At 37.8% G+C, this 19,062-nt stretch overlaps 1 protein-coding gene and 2 pseudogenes across 1 annotated transcript in view; 1 reads left to right on the top strand and 2 right to left on the bottom strand.

Annotated features, from left to right (window-relative positions):
- The window catches only part of LOC131769688 (fibroblast growth factor receptor 3-like), a 202,087-nt gene that overhangs the window by 96,065 nt on the left and 86,960 nt on the right, over nt 1-19,062 (bottom strand). The window lies entirely within an intron of this gene.
- Nucleotides 2,485-19,062, bottom strand: part of LOC136276849 (fibroblast growth factor receptor homolog 1-like) — a 31,055-nt pseudogene continuing 14,477 nt past the window's right edge.
- On the top strand, nt 2,749-10,953 carry LOC136281596 (uncharacterized; annotated as a pseudogene).

Below are 19,062 nucleotides of genomic sequence, written 5' to 3' on the forward strand. Positions count from 1 at the left end.
TGAAAAGGGTGTAAGACACATATTTCAAAAGTAGTTTAGTTGTTCTCCAATTCTCTTTTTTTGCGTCGCCACAAGCCAAAAATGATTTTTGGCCAGACCACCCCTGTGGACAGCGATCGAAAGTGTAAATTTCAAAGAGTTTGTCCAGAGCGCAGCGACTGCAACAATGTAACTTACGGAATTCTATCTCGCTACAAGTTACAAGATGTATTCAGTTAGTTCACAGACAAAATATGGAAACTTCTTTCATACCAGCGTGATCAGAGGAGACCCTTCTCTTCGACCTTAATTTGCATACAAAAAAATTCACTACTTTGTACGAAAGAACTCTCAAAATGCAGGCGTTAATCGGACTGAAAAGCATATCAGTGTATAGTTTATACACCGATGAGGTCACGGATTGCCTCAAACCCACGGGTTTATTTCTAACTTCCATCCACCAACATCTTAAAAACAACGAAAATCCATGTGTTTTGTCAATTGCACTCGTGTCAAAGATCATTTGTATGATTCTGAAATTGACCAAAGTCTCCTTTTGACCGTTCAAACTTCGTTCATTTATCTTCTACGTTGAGGATTTTAGGTTTGTATAGCAACTGTATGAAGAATAGATGCCGAGTTGTCCTAAAACGTTGCGCAAACGTGATCGGTCGTAACGCTTGCGCGCTTGCGTGACTTACAAAGTAAACAAAGGTGATCGGAAGGCGCCTTCTCGATAATTTACGTTGAAATATCAGGTCATGAACTACGCACAGTATGGAGAAGATCAAAATTAAATTATCATATGGCCTGTTTCGCGGGTTTTACAAGTTAGAAACAAAATTAGTTAATGTAACGAATTAGAATCGAAAGTTAATAAAATGGACTGAAGAATTTTACATTTTAATGAGAATTTTATCTTTTAAAATGGCTATTTGATTGATGGAAAGCAAAGATTAGAGTGGCTTTGGGTATTTCAGCCCTGATTTTGAAAAAATAAAACAGTTATTGGTATGTTCTAAACATCAGAACACCTGAGAAGACACTGGAAACGTAGTAAAAGTATTTTTTAGCATCCGAAGCAAAAAGAAGAATGTGAGGCAGTGAAAGGAGATTGAGTTTTCAACGCCATTTGTCGTAAAAAGTTGCCACCACTGAGCTTGTTATTGAATTCACTAAAATTTACCCGGAAGGCATTAACTTTCTCTTGTTGCGAAACTCGTGGATTTTGATAATTTGAAACAACGTGCGTGAATCCTGGAAACTGGAGTTTGAGTCCATCAGCAAACTATGCCAGTTGGTCTCATGAGCAGATCAAGCGCTGAAGAAATTTGACAGTTGTGAAATTTTAAGCGGATGCAAAAGTCGACACAATTTGTCCTTTGATTTTGTCGAGAGGATTCTGGTTTTGTCTGCTAGTGCAGATAGCCCAGATAGGCACTAACGAATCAAATTTTAGTTAAATAATAGCCTTCACTCTCGAGAAATTGTAAATATATCACCCATATGAGCCGACTACAACTTTAATTCCGAAACTTCGAAAACATCTCCAGTCAGTCTGGCTTTCTTTCATTGCCTCAAATTTTCCCTTGTGCTGTGGCTGTCAACAAGTACTTTCACCGCATTTCCAATTTTTCCTTAAGTGTTTAGATGTTTAGAACATACCAATAACTGTTACATTTTTTTCCATATCTTGGTCAAAATAACCGGAACGAAACACAGTTAACTTGTACTCGAGGATTCCTGGGATAGCTGGTAGTGCTTCAAATGATTCGATACGTCGTCCCGGTGTCACAGCGGATATGGACCGCCCTTCGCAGATTTGGACCCCCCCACCAAACTTTCCTTTTAGGCATCCTTTGTATCATATTTGGTGACTAATTTTATTTGCAAGCTTTTTGTCGATGTTCTTTTCAATCACAACACAACATTCCTCAATAAAGGTATAAAAAATAACAGCCATTTCGTTCCAATCCTACCGCATTTATTATAGCGAGTCGTATAGTATAAGTAAGAATTAGATGCGAACAAAATACTGCATTCGAACTATTGAAATTGTTACAATATATCTTTGCTTCTTCTGATACGAATCAATATTGATGCGAAACGTATTACAATGGTGGAGACTATTGCGTCCAGTCACAAAAAATAACTCAGTCTGATTTTCTAAAATAATAATGTTAAACAGTTTCTGAACAAGAACGAAGGAACTACTCCTACTACAAGTCGTTCGTAAAGCCTATGATAGGTGAAAATGTTTCTAATCTGAACTATTGGAACTCTCAGCTTATTTTCAGATGCAAATCAACATTAATGTAAATGTCTTAACAAAAGTGGAGACTATTACATCGAACTCAATCTTATTTTCTAATTTTAACGATTATTAACGGTTGAGGGATCCGAAATAACACCTTAACAATTACGAAGACGTCTAGAGTCTGGCGATCTGCAGACAATGCAGAACCACTCGCCCTCCGGGGCAGTCTTCATGTGATGAAGCAAAGCTTATTTCTTTCTTATTACCTTTGTCTTCCTCTCATAGATATTTTCCTCTTGCACATTTCTAGCCATTCCGAAATCTGTTACTTTACACGTTTCATTTTCTCCAACCAACACGTTACGAGCAGCGAGGTCTCGGTGGATGATCTAACGGGAAGAAGAAAAAATAGACCGGTTTGGGTGTATTGGAAAACCCTCGCAAAACATTCGATCCTTATGCACAAACAAAAACCCTAGCAAAAGAAGTGCGATACAACATTTGACGTCATAATGGCAGCTACAACGTCGCCGAAACATGCGAGCCAACTGCAGAAACCCAACATCACCATCGGAGTTTTCAGAGACGACGGACTGGCCATTTCAAACACCACACCGAGAGACACAGAAAACATCAAAAAAGAAATATGCCGCATCTCCAATCACAATGGACTACGGATCACCATCGAAGCCAAGAAACAGACCATCAATTTCTTAGACGTCATTTTCAACCCAAACAAAAACACCTACCAGCACTTCACAAAGCCTAACACCACACTACAATGCGTCCACTGCGAGAGCAACCACGCACCAACCACCACAAAGAACATACAACCGGCATCAACAAAAGACTGTCATCCCTCTCATCCGACAAAGCATCCTTCGACTAAGCCGCTTCTCCATACCAAAAAGCACTCGAAGAATGCGGATACCGGTACACTCTACACTACGAATCAAACGAAACAGCAGACAACGGAACAACATACTCTGGTACAACCCCCCTTCAGCAAAAACGTCAGCACCAATATCGGACACAGATTCCTTGCCCTTGTAGACAAGCCCTTCCCGAAAGACTACAAACTTAGAAAATCTTTAGTCATAACACAATCAAGATCAGTTATAGCTGCATGAATAAAACTAAACAGATCATCAACAACCACGACAAATGCATTTTAAATTCATCCAAACACATCAATGACACTGCAAATAACACCAACACAAAAGACACCAAAGCTTGTAACTGCCAACAAAAGAACACAAGCCCACTTAACGGAAACTGCCTCCAATCATCTCTTATCTACCAAGCCACCGTCACACGTAAGGAAAGCAGCACCATTGAAACATATATTGGACTTATGGAAAACGACTTCAAGACTAGTTACAGAAACCACACCGCATCATTCCGGCACTCAACACACAGAAATTCTATCGAACTCAGCAAACATTTCTGGACCCTTAAAGAAAATAACATTGATCATTTTATTTCATGGCGCATTCTTTCAACATGTTAATTTAGAGGGACTAGCTTAAAAGCCTCACGGTTCCTCCGTCCTCTGGGCTCCAATAATTATTAGACAATAATTCCTTTGAATTTGCCTGTTATTTCCAAATAGTTTTCTTATTTCATCACAATTCTGTCTTTGTGAGACTTTTGTTTCATACAACAAGGCATTCCACGTTTAAGGATATTCCTTCATTTCTTGTTTTTGATATTACGCCATATCGCTGTTGCACCAATTTACCGTTCCATCAGTATAGTCATCACCACTATTTAAATCTGAGTTACCATCAGACAAGTGTCCCGTCTAATGGTAAGAAGATACAGAGGTATCTTTCTACTACTCGACACTCGAGTACTCGACAGATACGAAACTCCTCAATTACATGTTATGTAAATGTTCAAGTGGCAGAATTACTTCTAGAAAAAAACCTTTCGAACCATTCCTATCTGGTTTAATCTGACAAATAGTTCTAAATATGCGCCAATGTGGCTGCCGGTTACAATTCACTGCTCCGCACCCTCTGTATATTTTTTTTGTTTTCCTCTCTCGCTTGCTTTTATTGTCAACAGGAATCCATTTTTAAAGATCTAAAGTAATCCCGGTTATGAAGCAGGATTTTGGAGTTTAGTTCATCCCACACCGGACAATTTTAAATGCTTCTACTTCAACGTTCGCCTTCACTTCAAGCGTCGACCGCCTGGATTCATAACTGACAAACTTTCGCTTCCAATCTCCAAAACAACGAGGCATGGACTGATCACTTTGGCTCTTCCTCGTTCTTTCTTCGGCATCGATCTTATCGTATGCATGGATGTTCACTGCAATCCCCGTCCTGATCTCGAAAATTCTTTACTTCATCGACCCGCTTTTTCAGACAGAGATTTGCATATTACTGCCGCGTCCAGGAAATTTTATTATTCAAGACAGCAGTTGCTAGATCTGAGAGCTCAATCTAGACTTCAACCCGACCTTTACCAGTTCCTGAATATTCAGGGGATTCTTAGAACACGCCGCACTCGAGCAGGCAAGTCCATAAAGCAATCATGTGGTCTCCACAAAATTAGTCCTGTATGGATTGTTCGTAATCCCTCAACTTTGAAATTAACTGCTGGACCTAATTTAAATAACTTGGCGCTGATCAAACGCCAGGTTGAACTCTTCATCTGCAAATTCGATAAATTTCTGCCTTCTAAACGCAAGAGCCATCAACAAGAAAACATTACAAATTAAAGAATATGTGGTAGACAAAAACATCGACATTCTTCCTTTAACAGAAACTTGGCTTAAACCGGATGAGTGCTCCGACTACATCATTCGTGATATCAGTCCCATTGGATAAGCTTCATACACCAAGACCTAATGGTATATTAAATCCGATCCGTGTAAATCGTTTGAGTTTAAGGAACTACTGCTTCACTCTTCCCCATCCATCATACGTATCATCATTATTTACCGTCCTCCAAATTTTGTCAAGAACGTTCTTACATGTGCTGCTTTTTTTTGATGATTTTCCTTCGCTGCTGGAGAGGCTAGTGTCTTCTCTTGGCTATCTTCTTCTAGCCGGTGATTTCAATTTTCCTGTCAACGATCCATCTGACAACACCGCCAATAGGTTTCTTGACCTCTTAAACTGTTTCAATCTGGAAATCCGTAATGTGTACCCCCGACACATAAAAACAAAAACGTCGTGGACCTCATAATCATTGGATCCGGCGAAGCGACCGTCTTAAATTTATCAGTGAATGACCCGGTTATCTCTGATCACTTCGCTGTTCATTGCACCTTGGCTATCAAGAGACAACCTAAGCTAGGCTTACCCTCACATCACGTAAAATGCGCACCATTGATCCAGACAATCTACGGTGTGACATTCGTTCCTCTCTCTCTTATACTACTCACCGTCTCAGGAAATTACGGAGCTCTGCGACCAGTACGACTCGGTTCTATCTTCAATCTTAGATAAACGTGCACCTCTGCGCACAAGGATCGTCACTTTGCGACCTAGTGCTCCTGACAAACGTTCCCAAAATCAACCTGCCGCAAGCTTAAAAGGCGCTGACGACGCTCCAAACTTGAATCAGACTATCGTCCTGAACAGGGACAGTCTACATCTCAATTTTAAAGGTAATCAAAAACTTTTTAAGAACTTCCAAACATGCTTAGACTGAAACAACGCGCTGCCCACCAATGTCCTCACTACCCGAAGTACAGAAAGCAACACTGAGGAATCTCGCATATTAAATCAAGGCGGTAAAAAGGCTCATTTACTATTGCCATCCCAACGCAGTTTTAAATTAGCCTCCTTGAACATAATAAATAAATTAATAAACTGTGATATAATCGCTACAAGATACGACAACGACACCCGCAAACTAATGAGTATCTCTGATGTATATGGACTCCAAAAACTTATAACCGAGCCAACATGAATAACTCCGACGTCCTCAACTTTAATGGATGTAATTTATACTAATTGTCCAGAAAAAATTGTTTGCTCGGGAGTCTGTCATGTTAGTATTAGCGATCATACCATGGTGTTCGCCTTCAAGAAACTACCCATAAATGGAGTGACTCTTGGGCACAATACTCTGACCTACAGGAAATTTTTCAAATTTAATCGTATGAACTTTCGAAATGATATTGCGTCTCATAATTGGGATATGATGAACAATTTTACCAATCCCAGTTAAATGTATTCAAAATGGAAATGCATGTTCCTATCTATTGTTGAAAAGCACGCTCCATTGAGAACAATGCGTGTTCGCGCGCGTGGCTCCCCATGGGTTACTTCTAAGCTAAAGAAACGAATGCATAATCGGAATGTTCTAAAAATTATAGCTATTAAATCTAAGGATCCTATTGACTGGATGCAATTTAAAAAAACAACGCAACATTGTGACTAATGAAATCAGAATAGCAAAGCAATCATATTATCATAATAGTTTTAACGAATACAAGGTCAATTCCAGAAAGACTTGGCAGACTATCAATGAGCTTACTTCGAGAAAATCTGGAAAGGAATCGGTTACGTCTCTGACAGTGAATGGTGTATCAATAACAAATCCAACTGCGCTATCAAATGAACTTAATAATCATTTTGCCACCATCGGTTCAAAACATGCTGGCAACATTAATACTTCAGATAGTGATAACTATCTGAGGTACCACACTAATATAGATAAACAGTTTCAACTTTATCCAACCACTAGAAATAAAGTTCTTTCACTTCTTAACAGACTCAACAAGTCAAAGGCAACTGGCCTTGACATGATATCTGCTAGGCTCGTTCGGGAATGCGTGGATCCCATTTGCATACCTATTTGCAATATCTTTAATCAATTAATAAGTCAGGGTATTTTTCCTGACGATTGGAAATGCACAAGAGTAACTCTACTTTTCAAACTAGGCGATGGAAACGATGTAAACAATTATCGTCCAATTTCCGTGATCTCAGTCGTAGCCAAAATTTTTGAAAGAATTGTCTATGATCAATTATATGCCTATTTAGAAGAGCACAGTATCATCTGTAAATATCGATCAGGTTTTCGCGCTACACATTCAACTGTTACGGCCCTCCTTGAAGCCACTGACACTTGGGCATATAATGTTGATCGTGGAAAAACCAACGTTGTCGTTTTTCTTGATTTAAAAAAAGGCCTTAGACACAGTTGATCACGAGATCCTCTTATTCAGGTTAAGCCACTTGACATATGTGGAAATACGTCTGAATGGGTTCAGAGCCATAATGGTCTATAAGTCTCTGCACGGTTTAGCTCCAGATTATTTATTTTCTAAATTTGAAAGGCGAGAAACTGCGTATAACCTAAGAGACTGAGAATAAGCTTCATGTTCCTTTGCCGCGCACAAACTACCACAATTATTTAAGCGTTTGATTAAAAAAGTATATTCAGGCACAGCATTCGTGGAAAGCAGCTTTAGTTAGGTTTGTGTTTTATGTATAGTTTCTATAGTATCTTATCCATTTAACCCATGTTTATATATTTGAATATTTTTATGGCTGATGAATTGTCCGCGGGTAAATAAAGATTATCTATCTATCAATCTATCTGTCTTATGCAAATCAACGCACTATCATTCGGAACATCATTTAAGTCAAAAATGGACAACTACTCAAATTTCGGAGGGTGGGTAGGACAACACAGCCTTGTTTCGTTCAATCGACCGCCTCCTTCACAAGAAAGCAGAGAAAAGTTTGCCAACTAGCTCCTCGGCTGAAGATCTCACTAATACGTTTGTTACCTTTTTCGAAGATAAAATTACCCGTATCAGAAATATACCTATTCCTCCGAAAATTCCCGAATTCTTTTCCTCCCTGGATATTTCCACCATTAATTGTAATCTTATCAACTTCTTACCTACCTCGAATTCCGAAATATCGAATATTGCTCGTTCTGTTGTGCAAAAATTATGCTGTCTGGATCCACTACCTGCGTCGTTACCATTTATTTGTAGGATTGTAAACATGTTGCTGGAATCTGGTCATTTGCCTTCGCCTCATAAAAGCACCGTTTTTACACCTCTACTCAAGAAACTTAATCTGGATCACGAAGTTCTTAGTAATTTCGGGCCTATCTCGAACCTCAAGGCTATCTCAAAAGTTATTGAGAAGGTTGTGGCAGGGCGTCTTCAAGCTTCTCTTGATTCTTGAGAGCCACCACAATCAGCCTACAAACCATTTCACAGCCGCGAAACAACCCTTGTCCGTGTTTAAAGCGACATTTTGCTTGCTATTGATAATCGCCACTATGTCTGTTGAAGGCCTAAATGTAAAAACTGTCCCAAAAGTAATAAAGTCCTAAATGTAATAACGTCCTTAATGTAAGAAAGTCCTAAATGTAATAACATTTGGTCCTAAATGTAATAAAGTCCTAAATGTAATAACATTTAGTCCTAAATGAAATAAGCCTCCAATGCAATCGTATAACTCCGCCAGTGCATTGTTGTTATAGCGGACATCCATATTGAGATGTTGAAGTGACAGCTGTTGCACCAAAAAATCCTCTGACCAGTATTCATGTCACATTGCGGGCTCATTGATATTGATCAGCGTCATTGGCTCAGACTCTTAGGTACAATAGACTTGGAAAAAATGTGATAACGTAATACTTCTGTGATTAGTGATCGAGTTAACAAGTCATAAACCAAATTACAAACCTAGACAAGGGAGTCCGCTGACTTGTAAGACAGTTTCCAGGCTCAAGTATACATTTTTTGGACTTGGGATCCCTCTCTGGCTTCACTCCATCTCGATAATAAGTTCATGTGCCATATAACTTTAAGTGCAAACTGATGAGCTTTCTTTTTTCATTTATTTATTTATCTATTCGCTTTCTCCCCCACGGCGGGGAGAAGAGATAAAGACAAAAAATGAAATAAGATCGACTTGAGATCGACTGTGGAATACATGTTGTCTCTTGACAAAGCTTATTCGGTCAAGATGGCTGGATATTAACCTTGTTCTTTTTCTGCGTTTTCATGGACCCCAACTTCGTCTCGGTCGACAAAAACGCAACAAAAGAACTTGGCCAATATCCACCCATCTTGACCTCACGCTTAATCAGTAACGCATATGAATATAATTCATGCAGACAAATCTGGCAAGGGAAGACAGTGCAAAAAATTCACCTCCAAGTCCGCAATTTGTCTTACGTGTGCCTTAGTGGACTTCCTTTTCCTTGTAATTTGGTTCATAAAGTGTTAACTTCAGCACTGATCACACAAATATATCGTCAAAACCTGTTGCACTAAAGAGTCTGAGACAATAACATAAAGAGAGATAAAGGTCAGCGTTCTCATTGTTTTCACGTCTGTCAATTTGATGCCAAAAACACATCAGTATAAGGGTCTGTGGCCAATACTTCTCGACTTACGTCTCTAGCAAATAAAAAGACGCTAATTACTATCAACAAGCCTGCAATATACTAAATATAGGTCAGAGGATTCCTTAGTGCAACAGCTGTCACTTAAACATCTCACTGTGAATGTCCGTTACAACAACAATGCACTGATGGAGTTAAACGTTGCATTGAAGGCTCATTACATTTAGGACTAAATGCTATTGCATTTAAGACTTTATTACATTTAGGACCAAATGTTATTACATTTAGGACTTTATTACATATAGGACCAACAGTTATTACATTTAGGCCTTCAACATGTGTCATGCTCCTGCTACTTGATCTCTCCGCTGCATTTGACACTGTTGACCATGAAATGTTGCTCAAAAGATCGACTTCTATTTTCTCGATATGTGGCGCTGCACTCAATTGGTTCCGCTCCTTCCTTACTAACCGCATGTAATTGTCTTAATCAACGAGAAGAATTCACAGTCTCGTGAGCTCAAATGTGGAGTACCTCAAGGCTCCGTCCTTAGACCCATCCTTTACCTACTTTACACTGCTCCACTTGCCGACATTCTACGTTTCCACGACATGGAATCTCATTTCTATGCTGATGACACCCAGTTATACATTCCTTTTTCTGCTAACGACGATCTAGAATTAACCAGCAGCATCGCTAAAATTGAGGAATGCTTCTCCGATCTTGATAAGAAACAAGCTGAAATTAAACAAAGACAAAACTGAGCTTCTCTGAACTTCTCTGAACTGAACGACCCTCAACAGTCCTTACCTCCACTTCGCTTTGGATCTGACACAGTCCAGCCGTCTCCATGTTCCAGAAGTATCGGTGTCGTTTTTGATAATACTGTGTCAATGCTCCCTCATGTAAATTCTGTTTGTAAATCTGCCTTCTGTCATCTTCGAAACATTTCCGGTATAAGAAAATTGCTATCCCATAAAACCACTGAGACTCTAGTCCACGCCTTTGTAACTTCCAAGTTAGATCACTGTAATCTCTTCTATATAACGTCCCGAAATATGTTATTAAAAAGCTTCAATCAATAGAGAATGCTGCTGCTCGACTGATTACTAGCTCTCGCAAGTACGACCACATCACCCCTATTTTATTCGACCTGCACTGGCTTCCAGAATTCACCCACAAAGCTCTTCACCGGCAGTCTCCTATCTATATTCAAGACCTGATACGCCGTTATTCAACTTCAAAAACGCTCCAGTCATCTTCAGCATTACACCTGAGTCCTGTCGACTTTAATCTCAAGTCGTATGGCTCTAGAGCTTTTGCTGTTTCGGCTCCTGAATTGTGGAACAAACTACCTGAAGGTATCCGTTCTTGAGACAATTTAAATCTTTTTAAACGTCAACTTACGACCCCTCTTTATAAAAATTACTTTCACCATGTATGAATTCTTTTCCTATCTTTGTAAAGCGGTTAGAACGGGACTGGATGAGCGCTATATAAGTAGTTATTATCATCATTATTATTACATTCCTAAACTTACGGATTTCGACGACAAGTAACTCATGCCATCAGCGATTTGCCATGCGAACTTCATCAGCTGCTGTGACCTCAAGTTTGTTTGTGGTTTGAAATCCGGGTCTTTATAATATGTGTCATTTAATCCACGGCTCTTTCTCAGGTAACCCAGTAGGTCTCCGAAAGGAACATATTCTATCAACACCAGCAGTGGCTCTGAGAAAATCGGTTGAAATTACATCGTTAAAGATTTTCTTTACATTTCCTAGTAAAGTTGTGGTGCCTAACCAGTCCCCGGTTACACTATTCGACGTCAGTCCGACTAGCTTGATAGCTATGTTGATGTCACAAAAAAGCTGCTAAACAAAGCTACCACAGACATTTTATTAGGCATCGGGAAAACTGTACATGTGTTGATGGGACTCAAGAAAAAGGGAAAAAACGAAATAAAGCGTGATCTTTTCAAACTTCGCCAAAAGAACAATCACAAGGCATAAACAAGATTTTAGATCAAATATAACTTATGCAAAGGCTTTGCGCGGTTTTCACTAGTCACCAAAAATCAGATTATCTCAAACAAACGCTCCCGTGATAATCTTATGGTAGGTCTTTTGCTGACAGTATTTTGGTATTTATTGTTCCCTCCATTTCAACAGATTAGAGTCTAATGAATAATTACAAGTAAGATAAGAAGATGGAGAAGGGCATAATATAACAAGCTAATTAGATGCCCTTTGCCTAAAAATTAAATTTTTTCATACAGTAAAAGAAGCGACACAATAATATATAAGATATATAGAGAATAATACATGGACGCGCTTAGATATGGAATTTCTCTTCGAGTGTTTAACTCGATAGCTCACGAGTGAGTGCAGCGTACGAGAGGGATGTTGAGTTGAACACGAGAAGAGAAATTCCATATCTACAAGCAACCATGTATTATTTTGTTTATCATATAAACACAAGAGCCCTTTACTGAGAAGAAAAGTCCACTTCATTAATTAATGAATAAATAAATGAGTTGACAATCCCCGAATAACAATCGTAGAGTGCGTTGGCACTAACTCTTAAGATGCAAAATGCGTCAAATCATGATCACAAAAACAATAATGGTCATAATTTTCCATTTACAAAAGTCTCATTTATTGACTTTCTCCTCACCGATAGAAGAAGTCTTTCAGGTAAACGGCCAAAGTCGGCCAGTGGCAAATCTTCCAGTTGTCGATTTTCATTCTCAGCCAAGAGAAATGCAAACACTAAAGCCACTGAATAAGTAACTTTTGGTTTTTCTTTTAGTATATTAGTAGCACCCTATAACTGTTGGAAAGAATTTCCTTATATTTACTCTGAAGGGGTTGGGGTTCAGGTGTTGCAAAGATGTACTTCTAGAGGGATAATCATGGATCTCTGATACAAAAGAAAGTGCAAAATTAGGAGATTTTTTGCCTACAATATGATCGTAGAATAGTTGACACGTACTCAATTTAACTATTTCAGGAAGCTTAATTAGGTCAAGGCCTACATAATGGGGAGTAACATGGTCACGAATTGATTTATTGTTGATGAATCGTACAGCTTTGTTTTGCAGCTTTACCAACTGAGACAATGGAGCTTCGTAATTATTACCCCCACAATATGCAGCCGTATGTTAAATAAGTATGTACAAGTGCATAGTATACACTTACAAGAGATTGAACTGTAACATGTCGTTTCAGTTTTGCGATCATGTTTAGACTTTGGCTGATTTTACTGCTAATCTAATCAATATGATCACGCCATGCCAGAAAGGAATCGACAGTGTGAGACTGTTTAAGGTATTGATCGGCTAATTTAAGGGGGGGATATAAATTGTAATTATTTCTCTGTCGTGGTTGGAAAACCAGGTATTTTGTCCTACTTAAATTCAGGGTTAACTTATTTGAGCATAGCCATTCATAGACTGGTAGTAGTTCGGAATTTATTCGCTGGATCAATACATCTAAATCACTATCAACTGCTGTTAAAGATGTGTCATCTGCAAAAAGAATAAAGTAATTAGTAGCTCTGACCATATCGTTTATATAAACTATAAAGAGGAATGGCCCTAATATTGACCCTTGAGGTACTCAATAAGTAGAAATTAGACTCGACACCATTACAGAACACCTTTAGTTTCTGTTTTCTTAAGTAATACTGCAACCACTGGTTTTCACCGGCACGAATACCACATAGATCAAGTTTGGAAAGTAAAATGGAATTATTAATTGTGTCAAAGGCTTTGCTTAAGGCTAGAAATATTGATACAGCATAGTTACCTTCGTCAATAGCTTTAGTTATCATACTTGCAATTTTTCAATGTTGGAAGATGGCCTCTTTTTGTTTATAATCATATTAATGTTATCCCACATTTTCTTAGATTTTGTGGACTCTTTAAGTATATTACCATAATATAGTACGCGATATATTTTGTTAATGGCCACTATTTTGTTACGATAAAGTTTGTATTTATCATGATAATAGGATTTATGGGTTGTAAGCCATTTTTTATACAGCTGATTACGAATTTTTATTGATTTTCTTAAACCTCCAGTAACCCAGGTTTATTTGACTTGTTTTTAATTTTGATTATTTTCAAAGGTGCATGCCCATTGTTAATTATGTTAAAAATCTGAAGGAATCTCGACAAACTTTCATTTGCATCACTACTATTATATCCGGGCAGCCAGTTCGCGTTTCGTAACGTATTTTGAAAAGAAATCTTGTCAAATTTTTTAAAATCTCTAACTTCAATTTTGTCAGGAATGGGGCTACACTTTGGATCGTACACAAGGCTAAAGACAGGCAAGTGATCAGCAATTTCTGCCGCAATACTTACGAGTTTTAAGAAAAGGAGCGGTACATAGAACACTTCAAACAAGTGTTCTATGTACTTTATGATTCTTTAAAACGCTATGAAAAATCGAATTACTTTTCTATCATTGTATAACGGTCGAGATATAAATAAAGAAACGGAAGAATAACTCTATTCTCACAACCATTTTGAATCCTCGCAGATTTTTTCTGTTTTCGTTTCTTTTTCTTTTTTTTTTTGACCCGGTTTTTGATTCTTTCTTTTTTTTCTTTTTGATGAGTTACATTTATAAAAGACCATTAAGTATCCTCATTAACTCAACCCACTACAACCTCCCGATCCTTGTAATTTCCAAAAGTGTGTCATCATACACGAATAAAGCAAACAGTTGCATGAATCAGCTCACCAGATTCCGTAACACATCCCAAAAGTTTGATGACGTGAGAATGTGGTTTTAGTTGCTTCATTGTGTCAAGTTCCGCCATCAAATCTCTCTTGTAAGATTCTGCGGCGTTACCTAGAGATAAAACCAGTTTAGACTATGAAAGGGTTTAATTTCGCTAGCGTCATTCATTAGTATGGGATCTTTTCGGTAAAGTTTCACTTGATGGAGAAAGCCGAGGTAAGATTTGCAGTACCTTTTGCGTGCACGCGTGCGTCAAATCCGTCTTATGAGTCTTAATTTCACGAACTTTGTAAAGTAAAGGGCGTGCTGCAGGAAAAATATGTATTTTAACTCCCTTTTTACTTAATGCACGCATTTTCGTATACCCTTTCACAAGGATAATATCGCTATGGGGATTTTTATTTCAAAGCGTTCATCTAAAAAGCATGGAGAGTAAGAACCATTGCTGCAAACATGAAAATTTCAGGAGATATAAACAATTTTTAAGATATGTAAGATCATACTTTTGAGCATTTTAATAGCCACTGTAGTTGTCCCAGGCTTCCCTCCAAGTTGCTCAGCTGTTCCTTTAGCAACCAGACCAAAAGCACCTTTACCAATGATTTTTTCTACAGACACGTGATCCCTTGGCACCTTCCAAGAGCGTGTTGATGGATGGAGAGGCGCGTAATCAGCCGTTTGATGAGCGCTTTGTTCATTGGTATTGCGTTCAGTACTTATTTCTTTGAGATCCATATATTCTGCGCGAGACTGGATAAAATGTCTTGCAACTGAGCGGTCGCCCTCCTGATCTTTCATCGACATTTCGTTCTGAGATGAAGAAAAAAAAAAGGAATAATTTTCTTTCATTCCTTACATTTAGACTTGGAAATTCCCAAGCTTTTAAATCTAAACTTCGCCTAAATTTTTACGCTAAGGGTCTATTTTACTAAAGTTAAGTCACCTTGTTCTCATAAAAGAGTCAATAAAAATCGGAAAAGTGGATATTTTCATATAACTAGAGCTTCTCTTACATCATATACTCCTCTGCTGTCTTCATATGGTCTAAAATAAAACAAAATGTGAGTGTAAAGTGTTTTTAGTGTTTATAACTATTTTGTACTTGTGTTGTCACGAGTGCAAATTTGCATTCAGTCCTTTATATGTTATAAATACAACTTCTTCCATCTTAGAATTACGTTATTATGATAAAAATGATAACAGTAATAATATTAAATAGAGTATAATACATGGGCGCGTGTTAATATGGAAGTTCTCTTCGGGTGTTTAACTCGATAGCTCACGAGTGAGCGCAGCGTACGAGTGGGATGTTGAATTGAACACGAGAAGAGAAATTCCATATCTACAAGCAACCATGTATTATTTTGTTAATCATATAAACGCAGGAGCCCTTTACTGAGAAGAAAAGCCGACTTCATTAATTAATGAATGAAAATAAATGAGTTGACAATCCCCGAATAATAATCGTAGAGCACGTTGGCACTAACTCTTAAGATGCAAAACCGTCCAATCATGATCACAAAAACAACAATGGTCGTAATTTTCCATTTACAAAAGTCTCATTTATTGACTTTCTCCTCACCGATAGAAGAAGTCTTTCAGGTAAACGGCCAAAGTCGGCCAGTGGCAAATCTTCCAGTTGTCGATTTTCATTCTCAGCCAAGAGAAATGCAAACACTAAAGCCACTGAATAAGTAACTTTTGGTTTTTCTTTTAGTATATTGGTTTTCTTCCCCTTCTAGGAAAGTTTGACCCTCATTATCCGTGATACGGATTTTTTTAGTGCTTTAGCCGCCATAATTCGAGAAACCTCTGCATACAACTTGTATTGAGAATCGTGAAGGCTTTGCCGTTCATTCATCAACCTGACCGAGTGGCGCCAAAGGCGAGTGACGTGTCAGCAGCTGATTGGCTATATCAACACACGTGGAAAAATACAATATTTTTTCACATGTCTTGTTACGACTTTTCTCAGGGCCGGAAATCCCTGTATAACAGCGCAGTTTACGTGATAAAAGCAATTACTTATAAACGATCAAATTTCAGCGTGGTTGATGTGGTCCTGCCTAAATCAAGTCTAAGAAGATAGAAAAAATTACAGTCTTAATTAAAACTACAAATACATGATTACAACGACAAGATTCTACCAACATTAAATACCAAGAAATAAAAATGTGTAAAACTCAGAGGGAATTTTATTAATTGTCCAACCAGCTGTTCATACTGATACTGAAACTTATTTCTTGTGTCATTTATTTTTTTATGAGTCACAAAACAGTAGCAATAACCCAAAAGGAAATCCGAATATCTGCTTTCAGCATTTCTGTTATCATTGTGAGCTATAACAAATGCTTTGTTCTAAAGAGAGCAATCCCTCGTCTTACCAGATGGAGTCTCTTAACAAATCAATCAATCCCAACGGCAATTAAACTCACCTTCGCTTTGCTGCTGTGTCTATCAAAGAAAAAAAAAATAAAAGACGAGGGCAAAGTTACATAACAAAAATTGCATAGGAGAATTAGATGGCACCTCAAGGAAAACGAAGATTCATTTACCTTTTTTGTGAATCCAAATTACATGGATAACGAAAATAATATTGAATAGAAGAAGAACTCCGATGATGGATCCAAGTAAAACGTGTTTACAAGAACATTCACAAATGTTCATCTCTGTCAAATAAAAATTAATAGACCGATTCATTTACACTTATTTACACAGACAGACTCGAATTTTTCATATTCTGCAAAATAAGGTAACGGTTAAACATAAACCTAAGATTGTTGAAGATGATGTTAAACGAGCGTAGAACTTTTTTACATTTAAAAAACCCAAGATTGCTGAAGATGATGTTAAACAAGCGTAGAACTTTTTTACAGTAAAAAAACCTGAGCTTGTTCATGACTGGTCTTCTTTTCGTGAAAGATTTACGCATGAAATGTTTTAACTGAGCCATATTTCTGGGATCTTAATGTTAATATGTAACGTGTATATACAATTATCCGGCGTAACCAATTCTACCAATCAATCAATATACAAAAAATGATCAACGACAGCAAAGATTTCACGGATCGTAATCAAAACATGACGATGGGTTACCACAGCCGCCATGGTCATCTGATTGTTCATGTATCATTAGGATGGTTACGTATTATGGTTACTTATTTTTTGGTTACAAAACCAAAAGCATTTTCGTGACAGTTAAGAATTTTCCTTACGACTCGCCACGCCTCTTTACCTGTTGGTTCTTCTGAGGTAATAGATGTTTTGGTGGTGCTAGAAGGTGCATCCGAAGGTATTTCATCATCAGAAATCGCTTGGATTGATCGTGGGTCAACTGAAAAGTCTCCAATACCTTTGCCTCCAGGTTTAACAGCCTTACCCAGTATTGACAAAACTTTGTTTATCTCTTCATTTTGATTGAATTCCAATGAGAGATAGACAGTTATACTGCCGCACCTGGGGATAATAATGGAGCCACGACTTAACATGCAAAGAAAATACCAGAAAACGTTCAATGGATCTAGTAACATCAAGGATGCCGCGAAAAATTGTTTAGTTCGTATGCGAGCTGTAATTTTTGGCGACCTGATGAGTGCTTCTAATTCCCTTTGGTAAGCTCTATAAAAGCTTTGAATGACGAAAAGACTCCTAATAGTATACAGCGTTTTCCCCATGTTCATAAAAACGTTCGAAACAGGAACATCTGAACCAGAAGGAATTCAATGCGCACAATGGGGAACGCTGGTTCAGCAATGATCCACTCAGTCGAAGCTGCTATCAATTACTCTCTCTTCATTCTGCCACGAATTACAAAGTTACAGAAGTGTAATATTACAAGCCAACATCGTACTTGTACTTTGTAGGTTCTACCGCTTCCAATGACGGAAACTCTGATTTAAGAACTTCACCTACCTATTCAGGGATTAAGAAAAAGTTCATCAATGAATGAGCTCTAATAGGGTTAGTTACTTTAAGGCACATAAGATACCCGGCCGTCTAAATATCCTAGATCTCGGATACAAATTCCACTTCTTTCTCTCTATTTTTAATTTCTGAGTTAGACATTTACACTTAAATAAAGGTTTTACTTTACTTACTAGTAATTCAACAATTATTCTATGTGGGCGCGCTGAGTATGAAATGATAAATAACGAAGGAGGCGGGTATGTAACGCCGAATTGGTTGTGATGATTTCATATCAGGCAAGCCTGATAAGAATAATTGGTTTAGTATAAAAGTACCCCCAAAAAAAAACTTGACCATGTAGCTATTATTTTGGTTTAACGACGACTGGATGTCAAAAGTAACTTCCGTTCCAAACACAACAACAATATTTTTGACAAATTCGTGAACACGCATGCCTGCATGATCTGGTAAATGATAAAAAAACACAGTGAACTCTGCGTATTTGTTAATGTTTTTCTTGGAAAAATGGATAATTTAAAAGTTTGAGAGTTTTTTGTTAGCTCGACTTAAACTATGTGATATTGTTGACAGTAAATTTATTCCACAGTTGACCCCTGGTACTACTAATTCTGACGTGATTTTATCTTCGATCAGTTGTTGTAAATCGCATTAATTTATTTTACTTACTATGGATTTTAGTTGCTGCAGGATTTCTTGAAGATTATTGCTGCAGTCTCTGTTAGTGACGGTTAACTTTATGTTGAATTTATCGTCAGATACAACTTTAGAGAGAAAAAAATTCCAAACTTTACATCCGTAACAAATAC

Source organism: Pocillopora verrucosa, chromosome 6 (genome assembly GCF_036669915.1).
Source record: "Pocillopora verrucosa isolate sample1 chromosome 6, ASM3666991v2, whole genome shotgun sequence".
Lineage (NCBI taxonomy): Eukaryota > Metazoa > Cnidaria > Anthozoa > Scleractinia > Pocilloporidae > Pocillopora > Pocillopora verrucosa.